Genomic DNA, 19,555 nt, shown 5'->3' on the forward strand with positions numbered 1-19,555 from the left:
GTCAATACTATCGCTATTGAGTGTAAAATGCATGAGTCCGTCTCCCTCGAAACCACTAGCTCCTGCTGCAATGTAAGGCTCTGTGGGATGAATAGTCTGGAAAGGAGAAAGCAGTGATTCCCAGCAATGGTCAGAATCCAAAAGCTGAGAGGCCCTAAGAGGAAGAACAGCGGTGATTTTGCACCAGCGGTGGTCATATGTCTCTGCAGGAAGGGCAGCATTTAAGAGTCTGTGGAAAGAGGGTTTTAACATCTCCTGTTCCCAGGAGGGATGCCCCAGTCTCAGAACTGGGATCCTTCTGGCATCAGGATGACCAGAATTGGGGTGCCCTTAACAGCCAGCCCTGGTACAGCCTCCTCTGCGGAGCTGGACGTACCCCCAGGGTTGCTCAGCCAAACAGACGGATCGAGAGGCAACACGATAGGTGCCTAGGATGTGGCTATAAAAGGTTCTTGTGGGCCCTGTGTGATCCTTCATTCACCAGTGCCACCGCAGGAATGATGAGGAAAATGGCCATAAAAGGTTCTTGTGGGCCCTGTGTGATCCTTCATTCGCCAGTGCCACCGCAGGAATGATGAGGAAAATGGCCAGCAGTCGAGATATTTAGCTAAGGGGCTGTCTCGGCAGCTCCAGGAGACGGTCTGATAGTTCATCTTAAAGGTTACAGACCCTTCCTCCTTGCAGCATATAATCCTATGTGAGGCAGCTTTCCAGAGGAATCTTGGCGTCCCCAGTATTGAGACAGACAAAAGGATTGGAAAGCTATGGGGGAGAAAAGGAGTTAAATAACCCACACTGATTTTCCAGAAATCACTCCATTCTGTGCCTAGGTGTTGCTCTTGCTCATGTGCTATGTAGGCCTGCCAGATTCACAAAGAAAAATACAGGATACCCAATTAATTTGAATTTCAGATGAACAAGAAATAATTTTTTTAATGTAAGTATGTGTCATGAAATACTTAAGACATGCTTATACTAAAAATGTTTTTTGTTATTTATGTGAAATTTAAAGTTAACTGATCATCTGTGTTTGATCAGGCAACTACAGTGAGAACCACATGCCTCACACATACATGGTCTGTGTCCTCTGGCCACCTGCATGTGACATGCTGAAACTATCACATCAACAAAACAAGCCCAAAGCTCTTATCTCTGAAGCACTGGGAGTTAAGTTACTCCCTTAGAGGAGATGAGCACTTTTTAAAAATTAAATGTGGAAAAAAAAACATGGCATACTCACAATGCAAAATGACTTATCCTTGGCCTCCAAAGCCCTCACACCTAGATTATTGAATTAATTTTTCACTAGTTCTTTCTACTTTCCACTTTCTCCCCATACCTCTCTTCTATACAAAACTCTCAAATCAACTGGTGCGAAGGCTGCTTTCCTAACGTGACTGGGTCCCCTTTGGGCATCCAGTGAATGCCCAAACAGGCATGAAAGACCCTTCCCGAGCCCCCTTTCCAAAGATACGTCTGCTTCCTCTGCCCTTGAATGGTACCCTGGGCTAGGAAGTTACAGATGAGGCCAGTGAAGAGGGGGCTCGTCCCTCCATGAAGCGGGGAGGGTCATTCCAACTCAAGGGATCAGGGAACACTTCCGAAGGGAGATAGCATTTGAGCTTTGCTTTGAAGAATGAGTAAAATTTAGGTATGGGAAGCTGGGGAGAGAAAAGCCTGGCTGGTCTAGGGCAAAGGCCCTGGATTGGGACAGGTCCTGTGCGTTCTGAGAGCGAGAGGCCCTATTGGCTGATAGTTAGAGGATGCCCAGATTCAACAAACTACTGACCTTTTTGTAATGCCTAGAAACCTTTTTGAGTGCGATGTCATAATTAAGGCCATGCAACAGGGAAAGTTATCTGCAACGATTTTAAGCATCAGAAACTAAGAAGTTCATTTAAAATATTTCTGATCTCTACCTTTAAAAATTCATTTTCAGTATCACTATAATCCACCCAACTGACTCTAAATCTCATGCCCATTTCAGAAGCCCTAGCTGAGTCTCTATCCTGTCCCAACCCCACTCCAACCGAAGGTAAGATTCTAATGGCTGGTCTACCTTTGTGCCCACGCACATCCTCTTCTTTCTTTTTTTTTTTTTTTTTTTTTTTTTTTGAGATGGAGTCTCGCTCTGTCACCCAGGCTGGAGTGCAGTGGCGCAATCCCGGCTCACTGCAAGCCCCACCTCCCGGATTCACGCCATTCTCCTGCCTCAGCCTCCGGAGTAGCTGGGACTACAGGCGCTTGCCACCGCGCCCGGCTAATTTTTATTTTTATTTTTATTTTTATTTTTATTTTTATTTTTAGTAGAGACAAGGTTTCACCCTGTTAGCCAGGATGGTCTCGATCTCCTGACCTCGTGACCCGCCCGCCTCGGCCTCCCAAAGTGCTGGGATTACAGGCGTGAGGCTTTACTTGCTAGCCTTCTCAGCCGCCTCTAGATCTCTGCACACACTGTGCTGTTCAGGGGCCTTCTTATATGCTGTTCCCTCCGTCTGGAATGTCCTTTCCCCTCTTTCCTCCAAGTTCATCCTTCAGGATTCAAGGTAAGAATTGTCTCCTTCAAGAACTCTTCCCTGAGCCCCGAGACAGGCCGAGGGGCCTTTCGCAGCGCTCTCCTGTGGAAGCCCTCACCGCCGTGTGCGGCAGCTGCCTTGAGTTTCTCCCATCTGGCCCTGAGCTGCCGCGGTCTCCTCTGGCTCTTGGCTCCTGCAGCCTCTTCTCCATCGGGGCTGTCAGCCAGTCTCTGGGCTTCAGCCACCGTCTTTAAGCTCATGACTCCGAAATTTCAGTTTGCCTGAGCCACAGACCTATATATTGAATTACCTGTTCCTAAAAGCCTCAAGGTCACTCTCAGCTCAACATGTTTAAAGCTAAACTCCCATCTTCTCCAAGCCTGCTGCTCGTCCTACATCGCTTCTCCATCCCTGAGCACCAGAGGAGCCTGGGGGCCGTTCTAGACTCTTCTTCACCCTTCTCCTGAACCAGCAGCCCAGCCCAGTGCACCATAGGTCATATCTGAGCGGCCTCCCTACGACCCCCACGCCCTGGGACTCCCTCCCCTCCCACTGCTGCTGCCTGGGTTCCACTGAGGAGCTCTCTCCTTGGGAGCCGTGCCCCTCCCACTTCAGTCCTCTCCGAGCCATTTGTATTTATTTTGTATTGTTGCCAAAACAAATTTACAGAGTTGGGGGCCTAACAACAGCAGAAATTTATTATCTTGCAGCTCAATAGTGCAGAAGTCTACATAGGTTTTACGGGACTAAAATCGAGGTATCTACAGAACTGTGTCCCCTCCTGGGGCTCTGCTGGAAAGCCTGTTTCCTGGCCTTTTCCAGCTTTCACTCCTTGGCTCGTGGGCCCTTTCAAAGCCAACTTCTTCAAAGCCAGCAACGTTGCATCTCCCTGACCGTTTTTTGGGTCATCTCCAGCTGTCCTCTTGTGCCTCACTCTGCCACTGTAAGGACCATCCTGATTACATTTGATCCACCCAGATTATCTGAAAGGATCTCCCTATCTCGAGGTCTTCAATGTGAGCATGTCTGCAAAGTCCCTTTTGTCATGTAATGCAACATGGTCACGGGTTCCAGGAATTAGGTTGTGGCCATCTTGGCGGTGGTGGGCAGAATATTCTGCCTACCACACTGTGGAGTGATCTTCCTAAAACACATCTCTTCTCCTACTGACAATTACTAACTACTACCTGTGGAGTAAAGTCCAAACTTCCTATTTGGGCATAATGGTCTCCGTTCTCCGTCCAGGTCCAGGAGCGCCTACATTCAAGAAACCACTGGCATTTGCTCTGTAGCAGTGTGACTGCCTCTGTGTCTACTGGTTCTGCTCTTCGACCTTGAGTGGCCTTCCCTTCCCTCAGCTCTCATGACCAAGCCACCACCTCTGCTAAGCCTCCCAGGACCCACCCTCCCAGGTGGAAAGGCACACTCCCTCTAGGTGCTTGCTGTCCCTACACCCACATCGCTCATGTCAGCAGAGCTCCCCGTGAACAGGGAACTTGTCTGTCGCGTTGCTGCATCCCCAGCACCAGGCATAGTGAATTACAAATGTTGGATGGGCAGATGAACGCACATTAGGCTGCAGAGCTCGTGGGCTGCTCCTGGGGCCCATGCTTGCTCTCACACTAATATGAGAGTAGTTATCCAGACAGCTGAGGATGTCAACAGCCACTTCTCAGAACGAAAAAGGACACGAACCAATGTTTCACTTTACTACACCACCAGTGAATTAAACGAAGCCACAAGCACTCGGCTTGGAGGATTCTATCATTCCTTATGTTCTGTTCCCCACCGTTCGGGCCACTTAGTATGTTCTTCAGTGAACCTTTCTTGAGTGTTCAATAACATTATGAAAGTTGTCATTAGACCAAGAACAAATGAGGTTTAGTTTACTCCTTAGTTGACAACTAATGAAAATTACCAAGCTAACGGGCTTAACCCTTGACTTTTCTATTAGGACCTAAAGAATCCATAGAAATGATCTACAGTTCTTGGAAAGAAATGGAAAACAAAATATTTGTGGGTTCGTGTGTAGACCCTTATGGATAACACCTCTTTTATTCCTCACCAGGACCGTGTGAGGTGGTAGTGCTGAGAGAATGGGAAATGCTCCCAAATTCTTAGGTACATAAAGAAAACAAGATTGGACCTTCACCTATGATTTTTTTCTGCTTCTGTAGTAAAATGAGGCTGCTGACTGTATTAAGAATTGTACCTACAGGGAGTGGCCACCTTGATTTATGTTTGGGCTGAGGAAGATATTGAGATGGGCTTGAGTGGAGAATTACAGTAAAAGCAATCCCGGTGATGTGGAGGAGGGAGCGATGGGTTTTAGTAACTGCTTGTGCATGCCTGGTTGAGCTGAACCACTAAACCTCTTTCACCCATCATTACTTGTATCTTAGGATAGGGAATGAGCTATTTGAGCTGATGAACCCTTAAAGATCAAAGCTTCCATTTTTATGCAAACAGCCAAGAGCAATAAAACCTAGGAAAGAAAAGTAGGGAACGTGAATTACAGTAGGATGTGTGTCATTAAAAGTTACAGCAAGCCGGGTGGTTATTCAGAAGTAAGCTCCCAGCAAGGACAACTTTTCAAATTTGTGTTTTAAATTATTTTTAAATGAGAAGAGGTAATAGCAAAATATAACCCTGAATTTCATTGGTTCTCTAATACATCACAATCTTAAGATGACATAAATATGCAATTTTGAATTAGACATTACTAGGAAATAATATTGCACACTCTGACGTGCCAGGTACCTCCTCACACTGCAGCAGGCACAGGGCTTTGGTGCTGGAAGCCCTTGGAATCTGACTTAAGTACAACTCTTAAACTAAACATGCCTTCTTTAGCTTTTTTTTGCAATGGGATTGCAAAACCCATTTTGCAATCCAGGTATTGATCGTGCTGCCCTATTATACTGTGGTTCTATGTAAGAAACCACATCCAGATCCTTCCTGAATAGACCTCTATCATGTTGCTTGGAGGTAGAACATGCCTTTAACAATAAGCCACTTTGAATGCCATGAGCACAGGCTTTGGAGTGAGAGAGCTGGGTCCAGTCACAGATCTCCTGCTTCCGGGCTGTGTGACCTCAGGCAACTTAGAGAACTTCTCTGAATCCACATTGTCACTGCATACCGTTGTTGTAAGCGTTACATAATGTAACCTTTTGAAAGAATTTAAATGTTGTATCTATCTGGCATTTAGCTAGAGTTTAAAGAGTTTAAAGTTTCATTTTAGCTAAAAATAAATACTGTTATTTATTATAATATTAATCTATTATTTCTTATATATGTTATATAATATATAATTTATTATATATTTACATCATTTTAGCTAAAAATAGTAAACAATATGATTTATTATAATACAAAGTTTATTATTATATTCTTATTTTTAGCTAAAATGAAGTAAATTCATGTGCTGTAAAGGAAGAGTTGTTCTACCCTTATTATAATTGCATTTATACAATTTTTAAAAACTAATGCTGAATCTCTAGTAGAAAGAGTACTGGACTGAGTCTTGCATTATGGGTTTTAGTCCTGATTCTGTACTCGCTAAATTTTTTCTACCTTCCTCAGCCACTGTATTCAGTATTTAATATAATGAGCGTTCTGGTAAGCTCTTTACATACATTATCTTATTTACTTCTACAAGGTCAGGGATGACATTGACCCAATTACTTGTCCTTTCTAGGTTCTTCTTCTGCTTTGATAAGGGTGTCGAATGTTCTCTCGGTCATTTCAGCAATAGTATTCTAGAGGAATGCCTCCCACAAATTGTTTTCTAATTTTACTTTGAAGAATTCCAGAGATGACAGTCCTAGGGTGTTCATGACACTGGTAGACCCCTCCCCCTCCCCTTCGGTGGCCCCGATCCTCATTCCGCCTCCACCCCTGTGACTTCCTCTCCTGCCTCCTCCCAGGATGGACAACCCACGCTCAGCCCCGCTCTCTCCTTGCCAGCCCTGCTCTGACAGAGCCTGGCTTTCCCCGTCAGGTGTTGGTTAGCCTTTCTCTGTACCTTTAATTATTTTTCATTTCGATTATTTTCGCCATGTGTCTGGGAATCACTATTAGGTAGAGAGAACCATATCCAAGACATTATTCTGCATGGGTCTGTCCTCTGTCAAGTCCAAGACATGGATTCATTATCGTCTCTTGTATTTTTTGGACACAAGTTTGATGAGGTTTCTTAATTTTGACAGAGTTAATGCTTCCAAGAAACTTAATAAAGATTCTACAGCCATTTTAGTAATCAGGGAACTACAGTGGAAATATATCTCTGAGTAATAAAATCCATACCCTGGAAGCTGTCACCAAAGTCTCAATAATCATGTTCCCCACCCAGCATCCTTTCTGGACCTCAAGATGTCTTGTCAAGTGTATTTAATATCCAGGATATTTAATTTACCACAGAGTTAACTCCAATATATTTGTATTCATTTTCATGCAGAGTTTTGCAAGTCACCAAGACTTAAAATAATGGAGGTTTTGACCTCTAGGTGAACAATTGCTTTATTTCTTTTCATGTACTGAACTCATGAAAATGTATTGATGAATTAATAAATGGCATACCTTTTCTACCAAATTTTAACAAAATAACCTTAATAGAAGCTTGAATTGCTGCGTGGACAATATTGACATCATGATAGGAAATGTAGGCATTTTAGTAATTAAGTTAAACAGTTATTTTGCCCCCACAACTCAGTTTTCCTTCCAATTTTCCAACCCCAATTCAGAATTACTGAACCTGAAACTTGCTGAGAAGAATAATATGTAGTCAGCTTAATTTCCCCCCTTGAATATGCTTAAGGGAACAAAACCCTCTCTTGTCGGAGGAATTCCCACCGTGCTCTCTGGTTTTTCCTTTCCCTCTCAGCTACCATAGTAAGCGTTTACTCTCTCGGGCATTCTGCTAGGCTTCTTGTAAATATCATTTTCTTTGCTCACAAGCACTTTATGTGAATATGAGGCACCTGGAGCCCAGAACTACCGCACGCCCAAGGTGACAATTAGGAGGCGGCAAAGCCAGGATTTAACCTGTGTGTTAGAAGTCCATGCTCTCATCTGTTCCACTAGAAAATGTGCTGCTCTTGACATCCATCTTCCGGGTCATGTAATCAACATCAGGTATACTTGGCTCTCTGTTACCTTTTGCATCTCAATACAGTCGCATAGTCTGGAGTTCAAGGTCCTCCAGGATTTCAGTCTTACCTACCGTCTCCACTTTATTTGTCATTAATCCAGAGGTTGAATCTTCATCAGGAAGCCTAAGGTTTTTATCCCCACCAAGATGTGTCTGCCATATTTGCACTCTTGATAAAAGCCTTATTTAGGGTTATTCATTTCCAAATCTTCAAGTGGGTGAACTGTTGTTTGATTTGCGTTTTGGCTTACTATGTAATGCGATGCCTTGCAGAACGTGCCATATTAGGGCATTTTGATATATTCATTTGTTCAAAGACTGGATGCATTCCTTTGTACTGGTCTGCACGTATATGTAACCAGTTCCTTCTTGATAGACATTAGGTTATTTTGAGGATCTTGCTATTGAGAACAATATAATAACTTATGTATGTGTGCATATATTTTGTGCACTTGTGTGTATATATCTGAAAAATGCAGTCTTAAGAATAGAATGTGAATGTTTCATTTCGAAAGAGATCAACCCTGACCCCCTCCAATCCTCCAGAAGTTGAAAAGGTTGTCAAGGTCCTCATTTTCTTAATTTGGTGTTCTACTTTTGGGTGTCCTCTGACATCGGGGTTCAAGTGAGTTCATTCCATGGCTCCGTTGCACAACCCAGCACCTAATAGCATTACTAAAAGCTGCGTGGACCTCTCAAAATCCAGGGGCTGCTTGTCGAGTATTTAGAAAGGGATTGAAATTGTAGGCATGTGTTTGTTGTAGCCATAAAAGTATCTTCTCAAATGTATTTGCATGAAACTTTAAGTAAGTATAGATCTTTTGAGTGGAACAGACTGATACGTACCTGCCCGAGAACAGATACTGAAGGGTCAAATACAGCTCATTAGAAGACACACAGAACTGCAAGGGGAGAAAACACCTGTCCCACAGCCTTGGGTATGGGGCTTGCTGGAGCCTCCACATCCTGGACTTTGCTGTAGGAAAAACTGAAAGTAACCTGCCAGCTGCCAGGGCCCACTCCCAGCCTGGAGAGCCAGGACAGCCAGGTCTTGGCAGGTGCTGACCTACAAAAAGGACGGTCCTGCTAGGTGAAGTGTGGTCAGGGAGAGGCAGCTGCAGGTGATCTTGGAAATCAATGCTCATTATCAAGGTGGCTAGTAAAGCTCTGGTAGGACCTTGGTTCTCAATCCTGGCTGCACGTTGAAATCACATGGGACGTTTTAAAAGTTCTGATGCCAATTTCTAATCCCACTTGTTGTGCAATAACCCCAATCCCCCTCAAATGTCTCCAGATAATCTGAGTCACATGTGCTTGACACAGGCGATTCAGCTTTCATTTGGTTTCTGCCGATTTCTTCCTCTCCTGCTCCATCTGATCCCACAAGAGAGCAGCCTCTGGATTGGCAAGTGCAGACTACCAGAGTGGTAAATTCTTACCCAAGAAAGACCCCAGTTCACACTGTCGGAGGGTGATTTTCTCCACCTTTTTGGTCCTGCAAGGATTCAAGTGTCACATCTAGAGCTTAACTGGGCAATTTTGCAAGCTTCCCAGGTGGTACATGCAGCCAAGGCTGAGAACAACTGCAGTAGGGCTGCAGCCAGGGTGAGGCCCACTGGGTCCAGCCCCCAGAGCTGGCAAGAGCTGGCCAGCGGTAAAGGCCCCAGCAAAGCAGGGCATGGTAGTCTCTAACTCTGACTATGAAACTGGTGATGAAGACAGAGCCAGTCCTTCTGGTTTTCAGTAGCACAGCAGGGTTGTCAAGGGCTGCACAGAGCCAGGGAGGTGGAGCTGCTGTAGGACTCACCAGAGACCACACAGCAAGACAAACTCCAAATCGAGCAGCCTGGCTGCTAATGGAATCCTGTCCTAACCAAGTTTCACTAGGAAATGTGTGCAGCTCCACTGCAGGGCATGGCTCCAGCTGGGAGGGACTGCAGGAAATCAGGACCTGACCCACCTTTTTCTTTCCAATTAAGTGGATCCAGCCTGTGTACACTGCCCGGGATGTGGCTGGCAGCTCCCACCTGGGGGTTTTCAACTATTGCCACACCTACTTGCTAGTTCAGCTGCTTTATCAGCTCCACATTTTTTTTTTTCTTTCCGAGACAGAGTCTCACTCTGGCACTCAGGCTGGAGTGCAGTGGCATGATCTCGGCTCACTGCAGCCTCTGCCTTTCGGGTTCAAGCGATTCTCCTGCCTCAGCCTCTCCAGTAGCTGGGATTACAGGCACCTGCCACCACGCCCAACTAATTTTTGCATTTTTAGTAGAGGCAGGCTTTTGCCATGTTGGCCAGGCTGGTCTTGAACTCCTGACCTCAGGTGACGCGACTGCCTCAGCCTCACAAAGTGCTGGGATTACAGGCGTGAGCCACCGCACTCAGCCTTCAGCTCCACTTTTGAGCTAGATTTAAATGCTGAGGATTTTATTAGTATAAAAAATAATATTGTCCATATTTTTGTATCATGGTATTCTTGTATCTAACTTTGTTATTGTGTTTTATTAATTTAGAAATGGTTTATGAGTCATTCAAAAAGTGTTTAGTAACATATTAAATATTAAGATTATTAAGACAATTTATACCCAAATAGATTTAGACCTTCAGTCTGAATTCCTTTTGGTGTAATAACTTTTATTGTAAAATACAAAGGTTGATAAATAATTGTGAAGATAACTTTTCAAAGGGAAAAAATTTGTAGACCTGAATTATCATTTAAAATCTACAAATAATATATTTTAGAGATAAATAGATATTGTGATTTATTTTTAAGCTGTCACAAATCAAAGAACAGCCTTTCTCAGATAAGCAGAAATTGATTAAAATAGACATTATTTCAGGTTTTTATTTATATTATTTTTCTGTTCTCATACCTAATCATGAAGTTCTACAAAGTTCCACATTTAAAAAAAAGTTTGGCTTAAAAAAATAAGATGTAAAATATTTGTCTTTGACAACACTGAGGCCATATCAGGAAGGGTAATTGGGAGGAAAAAAATAGGTCACAATGAGTAACAAAATAGTATTTGTGTCTATTCGCACTTGCTCTGCAATAGCCATAATCTCCCTCAAATTCCTTTGGATATCTCAGTCACATGTGTTCATGGCACAGCCTTTTCAGCTTCCATTTGGTGGCTGCCAATCTCTTCCTCTTCTGCTCCATCTAACAAGGGAATATCCTCTACATTGGCCTCTAAACTAAGTCCCCAGTCCACACTGCCAAAGTGTGAATTTTCTCCCAGGTCTGGACAAAAATCTGCCTCAATTTCCCATCCAGCCTCCATGTCAGTCCACAGTCAGTGGGTGCTGGGGATGATTGTTAAGGGACCTCGGGCTCTTCCCTCTCTTGAGCTAAGAAGCTGCATAGGAGAGAGAGTAGAGCCACCTTAAGATCTCTTTGAACCTTTCACTCCTCCAGGAATGATGGGGGCTGGGTTGCAAAACTATCAGATTAACAGATAATACAGTTCTCAAATTCATTCCACCTCTCAGCCACTGGCCTGTTTTGGGGGGTCTTAGTTCAAGCTGGGCCCCCATCACACTTGAATTCCAAACGTTGTGAACTAGATAGGCCACGTGGTTTAGAGACAGAAACCTAGATTTAAATCCCAGTTGGTAATGTTAGCTGAGTGGCCTTAGGCAAGTACCTGAACCATTCTGAGGTTCATGATACTGACTTTATTTCCTGGCAGAGCTCCTGTGGTGATTTGGTAAAGTAATGCATGCTCGGGGTATGTATGTATGTACATAAACCAAAGGTGCTAGACAAGGGTTTGCAATGGTGATTTTTTTTTTTTTAGCAGAGGTTTGATGTCAAAAGCATGTGTTGAGCCTCTCCTAGGTGCCTTACACATATGTTAGGGTCTATGGGAGTATAAAAAAAAAATACTAACACCGGGTCCCTGTCCCCAAGGGCCAACACTCTACCAAGGAAACGTGGGTGGCAAGTGCTACATGGTCACACACAGAATGCAGACAAAAGCTTTAGAAAGGTCTGATGAAAAGCCCTCTGGAGGGGTGACAGTTTCCAGGGATGCACATTAAGTGCAGTCTAGGGCCAGGAACAGCACAGCAGAGGCACCAAACAGGCCGCGCTGCCTGTGCAGGAAACGGTAAATGGTTTAGTGGAGCCAGCGTGGGGCAGGGGCTGGTAGGGGGCGCTGAGGACGGCAGAACGAAAGGGCCCTGGGGAAGAGAGGTCTGACTACAACCCAAAGAACACATCAAATCTCAGGAACAGTGGATGGGGAGTGACGTCACTCATCCCATCAGCCAGTGGATATTTATTTGTTGCCTGGAGGAACTGGTACCAAGAATACACCCACAAAGAGGTCAAAGCCCCACCCCTGTGGAGACCCCTGTCTCAGGGGGAAAAAAGGGGAAATGATCACAAACCTCCATCCTCGTGATAAGTGTTGAGATCCGGGTAAGCACAGAGCACTAGGGTAACCCAGGGGAGAGGCGCTGGTCCAGCGTGGGGTGAGCAAGGAGGGAGCGCAAATTCAAGCCTTCAAGACGGTTCACCCTGTCCAGGCTTGGGGAAGCTAACTGGAGGAAGGGAGCCTGGCAGAAAGGGAAAAGCTGGGAGGAGAAAGATCACTCAGAGGCCTCTGTGACGGCCCAGGCGAGGGGCCAGGGAGGCCTCATTTAGGACAGTGAAGATGAGAATGGGCGGACAGGGAGAAAGAATGAATGAAAGAGCATCATTGCATCTAAGGCACCGTTAGCCATTTTTTAAAAACTTCCTTAAATACAGAATTATTTTTAAAACTTTATGATTCTAATATAATACAATTTCTCTTATTTGAAATCTTCACTGGTTTTGCCAACAAGCGCCCCGATTTCATCTAAATACAAGTGTCATGAAAGACAGATGCATTGTTTTGAGTAACACAGAAGCTCCAATTCCTTGGCTGCAGGAGTTGGCACCGGGTTTCTGGGCAGCGTCGCCTGCGCCCGGCACATGTGAAAGGGTTTTGTGCTCGTTTCCTCTGCATCTGCTGAGGGCAACACTGAATCTGTCTTCTCTCCCTGCTCTCCTCTTTGACTGTTTTGTTTGTTCCATTTGCCCTGCTCAACAACAACAACAAAAAAATGTAGATTAGAATCGGCCCTTTCTTTCAACAGCAGTGAAAGAATTATTTTGTTAATTGGTATATTGATACCCCAAGAACTGCTTACTGTGCCAAGTTATTAAGGATAAGTAGATGAGGGGCAGATTAAACTTTGAATCACCTGTTCCTTTGGGCAAAATACATAAACCAAATTGACTGCAACCAAATGTCATATTATTTACATGGCGTGCACAATTTATTTTCTAAAAATGTGCTCAACAAAACATTTGAATTTGCTCTTAAGCGTATAATGGATCCCACTTAATAGTGAAGCTCTCTCATGTGCCCTTCTCTGTAATTAAATCATATGGAAAAATGTCACGAAGCAAAATAAAATGTATTTATTTCAGCCATATCTTCCCAAAGCATGACATGAAGTCTGAAAAAAGAATCACTAAGCATTTTTATGCCATCTGTGCTGGTAGGGGATACGTTTACCAAGTATGTCACTGTAAAATATTCCATTTTGAATTAAGCATAGTCTACTTATTACTATATAGTGTCTGGCTGAATGAGTACAAAATTGGACAAAATTCTATATCTGACAAAATACTTTTTATTTGTTATTTTGTTGCAAACCTAGTCCACCATAATGTCCTTTACTGAATTACAAGAAATCCAAAAACAAGAATCATAGATTATATTTATGTTAAAAATCTGCATGCTTTTCTATCCAAATAAGTTCACATCATCTTTTCCAACAGTTGAAATTACAGCTTCTCATTAGCAGAATATGTCTCACTGTGACAACTTGGATGATGATGCTATTGGGTCTGTTAATCTCTATTGCAAAAGGAGAGCTAAAATGTCTGCACAATCAAAAAACTGTTGTTTCAGTTTGCTGGTAAAACACAGTTATATCCATTATGATTTCCACCTACCAGACAGAAGAAACCTTAAGCTTATAGTTTGCCATTATTATGACTAAATTTTATGAATACTTATAGAATTTTTATTTCCTATATGCGATAAGCCCTCTTTGTAGTTTGTTAATGAGATGTAAAAATTCTGTAAATTTTTCAGAGGGCAGTTTGATCGCCTCCAAAAAGCATCAGAGGGTCCCATCTTAATCACTGGTTCATGAAGTAACCCTGGTCTATGGCTATCCTTCAGGGTTCTTTCCCAAGTTGAGATATATCATGGCATTGTTTTGAGACACATGTGAATAATAAAATGTAACAGTTTACAATGAAAATACTCCATAAGTATGTTGAACTCCTTCTAGTTGTAAATCTTCCCAAGTCAATAATATTCATATCAAAATTTTCAAATCTAGCTAAATTAAGGAGATGTGACTTGGTAAAAAGTAATGACATAAAATTGTATCATTTTGATCATGATTATACAGGAAAGCTATTATTTTTCTAAAATGAAAAAAATACAAATTTTAGTTTGTCATAGAATCAAGGGCTAGATTCACTTGATAAATTATCTCGATTCTGCTCAAAACTCTGAAAAAATTTAAAGCTCTGTAAGGTTTTTGAAGTCCCACTTCCTTTCAAACCAACCCCACTATCTCCCTGAAGCCATTTTTGACAATAACTGCCTGTGAATGTGATTTGTAAACTATTAGACAACACACAAAAGTGAACTGCTGTCACTAATCATATAACTATCATTCAAATTGTGGCAGATACTCTTTCCAATAGTTCCCATAGGTTTCCAACTGAACATAGTATTTTTTGCTGTGGTGTTTGTTTTATCAATTGATTGTATGTATTTTCATATTCTTTTGTACACTGTTTTTGAACTTGACCTTAAATATTTTCTGTCCATGGCATATCCCTTGATGTGATTACAGGTCAAAGTCCACATCATAGATGCCTAAAGTATCCTGTAGGAAAACAGAATGGGTGCTCCAATAAACATTTATTAAAGCATTTGGCCGGGTGTGGTGGCTCATGCCTATAATCCTAGCACTTTGGGAGGCTGAGGCAGGTGGATCACCTGAGGTCCAAGACCAGCTTGGCCAACATGGTGACACCCTGTCTCTACTAAAAATACAAAAATTAGCTGGGCGTGGTGGCAGGCACCCGTAATCCCAGCTACTCAGGAAGCTGAGGCAGGATAATTGCTTGTCCCCGGGGCCAGTGTTGCGGGTTGGGGGTGGGGTCAGAGTTTGCAGTGAGCCAAGATCACACCACTGCACTCCAGCCTGAACAGCAGAGCGAGATTCCATCTCAAAAAAGAAGAAAAAAAATTATTAAAGCATTGCAGGAAATCTGCTTTAACTCCTATTCTAATAAAACAACAACAACAACAAGAACTCTGAAAATGACTTTCACCATAATTAGTTGAAAATGTTACTTTCCTTTGGCCCAGCTGTATGTAATTCATTATTATATCTATGTCTGAGACTGAGTGTGGGTTTTAAATATAATCAAAGGAAAGACCACCTTTACCAAAAGAACAAATTTCAAAGTTCTTTTATTCCTGTGAACCATATTCTCCAATCACCTACCTACACTGAATACTTTAAATGGGAATTTTTGAAGTGTTAAATATTTATGACCATGTTTTTCTTTCCTAATTTATATGGAGTACTAGAGCTTGTGGCCATAATATTCTAATGCAAAATATGGATCAACTTTCAGTCTAAATGTTTGAAAGTTAATACACTGATTTTACCACCTGCAAAAGATATCCATATTTGAATAAAAGCGACCAGAAGTGAAGCTAATCAATTTAATAACACAAGCAGTTATTTCCTCTCTCTTTTAAAACCCAGAAGGAAAGTGGGGTCCATATGGTCCTAATTGTGTTATTAGTTCTTAGTTTTCCTCTAGGTGCTCTTCTAAGTCTTCTTTTGAGCAAATATCATGAAAAGCTCAAGATGAGAAGCAGTGTTGATTTGAATGAAAGGCTAATCCCAGTTGTCCTTTTTTTAATTGATAAAAACCATGATGATCAGGATGAGTCTCATTGAAGCGTGTATTATGATAAAGTGAACTACAGTGCATGGAGTCACATTTGATGTTCAGGGATCTCATCTGAGAAGGAAAGAGAACACCTTTCCTCAGCATAGAGAAAATGAGGTGTTGGTGGGTGCAGGCAGAGCTGCATCTGCCAGTGTGAGTGAGGAAATCCATGTCTGATTTTCCAAATGAAGTCAAGATTCGGGTCAACTGTGGGGTGAAAGAACAAGGATACCACTGGTGGTTCAGGACGAGAGGTGCGGATTGGGAATAGCCATGGAGCTGGACATGTGGTACTGACCAGGGATGGGGGAAATGTTGTTGGGGGTGTGGAATTGGCCCCACTTCACATGGCTGCATGCTGTGCTCCTACGGCAGCCAGGCTGTAGAGCAGGAATTCTCATGTGACCACTGGGTTTGGTTATCCCAGATTAGGAATTAGCAGGAGGAGTGTGGCAAAGGCCATGTCTAGAATGTGCTCAGAGGAGCTGGCCAGACGGCTCAGGAGAGAGAGGCCGCTGGGCAGGCTGGGCAGGGAGAGGCCATACAGACTTGGGGAGCACCTTCTTCTGCTCTGCTTGCCCAGCCAGCCACAAACTGGGTGGCTTCCACAACACACGTGTCCTTTCTCACAGTGCTGGAGGCTGGCAGTCCAAGGTCAGAGTGTCAGCAAGATCGGTTTCTCACGGGGCCTCTCTTCTTGGCTTGTGGACGGCCGCCTTCTCACTGTGTCCTCACAGGGTCATCCCTCCGTCAGTGTGTTGTTATCTGTGTCCTTATCTCTTTTTTTAAGGATTAGAGCCCACCCATGTGACTTCATTTTACACCAGTTACCTCAAAGACACTTCTCCAAGTACAGTCACATTTTTCGGAGGAACTGGCAGTCAGGGCTTCAACATAGGAATTTTAGAGGCTGGGAGGACACAGTTCAGCCCGTAACCAGAAAAAGGCAGTTGCCCTGCGGGGAAGGGAACTGTTGAGGGGTGAGACTGCTGGAGGAAGAGGAGGCCATGGCTTAGAGCGGGGAACAAGAGGTCCCCAAGAGAGATGGGACCTGAGTATGAGTTGAAATGGCCTGTTCCGCGTTGTTCTCACCCTGTAAAATCCCCGAGGGCAGGAATCAGCTCTCTGCATCTGTGGTTGCCTGGCCCACTGTCAGCTCGGAGCATTAAACTGTAGGGACTCACCCCTGTTGAACGTCTTCAAATTGAGGGTCATGTGCCCGCAATTCTCTCCAGGCACCACTAGAGGGCGAGCCTCCATTTTTGAAAACTACCCAGAATCCCCTGCTCCCGCTGGGGTCAGGACGGCCCCTACTCTCTCAAGGACTCACCCTACTCTGTTGTGCCACACAAGCCACTGCCACAGGGTTCACCCTGCTTTTATTCTAATTCTTCTGGCTGCTTGGAAAGTAGCCTGGCATCTGATAGAAACAGCCCTCAAGTGGCCCAGCTTCCCCCACCTTGCACTGCTCTGCAGTCTCTATTTGCTGTCAATTCCATGAAGTCCATGCGTCTGGATTATTTGCACTTTTCCAAAACCAACTCTCAGCCTATTCACTGATCTTCTTCAGGGTTGCTCCAGTTCCTACTTCTTTTATTGCTTAGACCTTTCTTTTTATTCCCTCCTTCATTCTCCCACTCCTTTTCATCTGTAGTCTTTTCTTACCAGTACAAGTCCGTGTTACTTCACATGTAGCTCCTAATGTCAGCTCATCAAATGAACTATAGTGAAGTAAAAGGATATTACCTAGTGCTAGATTATAGCAAAATTCTCAAACAATTAGACTTGCTTTTCTGCAAAACGTGAGCATGTAGACTTTTGCATCAACTCATAGTAAACTTTAATTTTGTTTTGATGTCTCAAAAGATTTAAAATGCAGGTTCGACCGTAATTTTTAAAAGCAAAGTAGAACATGTTGGTGGCTACATCCATTCAATGACAAGTAGTATTAGTGACTAAATTGTCACTATAATGTAATGTTAGCTGCAGATAATTTCGAAGAAAGATAAAGAAGCTTGCCACCTAGTAGTCAAGATGAGAAAAAACAAAAAAGAAAAAAAAAATCACAAATCAAAGGGGGAAGTCCCAAGGGAGCATCCCCACAGTGCAGTAGCCAAGAAGAGCTGGCATTGACTGAGTGCTGACTGGGCACCAGGCTGTGTGTCCACTAAGCCGTTTATCTGCTTTCGCTCACTTATTGCATATCTTTGCCACTCTATGAGGCAGGTATGACTGTTCTGCCCATTTTACAGATGAAGAAGCTGAAGCTCAGAGTGGTTAAGCAATTTGCCCATGACCACACAACTATCTGATCTAAAGCATAGGCTCCTGTCTACTCCCAGTGATGTACCAATCCTAGCACGATTATAGCTCTTCTCAAGCGCAAAAAGTTCAAAATTAATCTGGAGATAAAATAACTTTTCCCCCCAGTTTCTCATGAGAGTAACTAAGCCCTTCAGTCAGCTGTGGCCAGCTGGGCAGTGATAAGGTAGTAGACGTATACAGAGGACTGAAAAGAGGAGAAGAAACACAGACAGACTGAAAAAGAATTGTCTCCTCCCTGGGGGAGCGTGAGCCCATGGGCCGGGACCCTGGACTGCAGCTGGCCCAAGTCGGTGGCACTGCCTGTGGGGACCCCTCCTGAGAGTGTGGAAAAGTCAGCTTTCCCCTGTGAGAGCAGCTGGGTGGGGAGGGGACATTTTCCATCACAGACTCTACCATGGATTTATTTTTATACCAAAATAAACAAGGAGTCCATCAACCTGGCACACAAAGTTAATGGACCTGCCCCCAGCTAGGGCCCTGTCTGCCTGGGGTCTGGCCCCATAAGTGTGCAAATTACAGAACAGGCTTCCAAACAAGAAATATCTTTCACTGTAATCCCAGGAAGCTCTCAGCTTCGACATTTTATTAAGCCGCAGTTATTATTTTAAAACAAGGCCAAGTGCCTCTTGGTATATACTTAAAACCTGCAAATTGCTTTTTAATGTCTCAGACTTGTAGCCAACATTGGAAATTTCCAGTTCCTCTACCTTGATCAGCTCAGACATTTCCACCCCCTCATCCTAAATGAGCGGACCTTAACTTTACACCTGATTCTCTAAAGAAAGCTACCAAAAATACAACAAAGATAATGGGATTTTTGTTACTTTCGTTATTTTAATTGCCAGAAATTATATTTTGCTGAAGCATTAGGAGAAACAGCAAGTTGCCCCAGAGAAAGCCTCTTTGATTCAGGCCATGGAATAATTTGTTTTAGTGTACACATGCACAAACACACACACATGCACGCACACACACATACAACCTGAGGATGAGTAAACACTTTTGTGGATTTTTCTTTTCTGGTAAGAAGAATGCAGCATTCACTGATTAACAGAATTTCTGCTGGATCCTGAAACACATGTGAGAACTCACATCTGGGGGCCAGGGAGCTGGGCTCAGGACACTGTGTGACACTAAGAACTGCGCGGTCTGCAGAAAATTCTAAATGTCATTGGCCTCAATTACAAATTTCTAAAACAGAGACTGGTGTGCCAATTAGGTTGTAAAATATTCAAAAACTTGACCTAATCATTTAAATTCTAGGAGTTAAACCTAAGGAAATATTAAAGATAGAAAGAGACTTGAATGCCTAGATATTTTAAATCTGTTTTTAATAATAGTGAAAAATGAAAATGAGTTAAATGTCTACCAATATGGAAATGGCTAAATCATGTTTTGTTCTCATAATGGAATATTATATCACCATTTAAATGAGTGGAGAATATCTAAGAACATGATAAAATCATCATGATATAAAATTAAGTTAAAAAAACAAGGTATAAAACCATATAATACAGTCTTAGTTGTGTA

The 19,555-nt window shown here is 43.2% G+C and overlaps 1 protein-coding gene across 1 annotated transcript in view; it reads left to right on the plus strand.

Annotated features, from left to right (window-relative positions):
• The window catches only part of PACRG (parkin coregulated), a 580,605-nt gene that overhangs the window by 420,328 nt on the left and 140,722 nt on the right, over positions 1-19,555 (plus strand). The gene's annotated exons all lie outside the window — the stretch shown is intronic.

Source organism: Hylobates moloch, unplaced genomic scaffold (genome assembly GCF_009828535.3).
Source record: "Hylobates moloch isolate HMO894 unplaced genomic scaffold, HMol_V3 SCAFFOLD_2, whole genome shotgun sequence".
NCBI classification, from domain to species: domain Eukaryota; kingdom Metazoa; phylum Chordata; class Mammalia; order Primates; family Hylobatidae; genus Hylobates; species Hylobates moloch.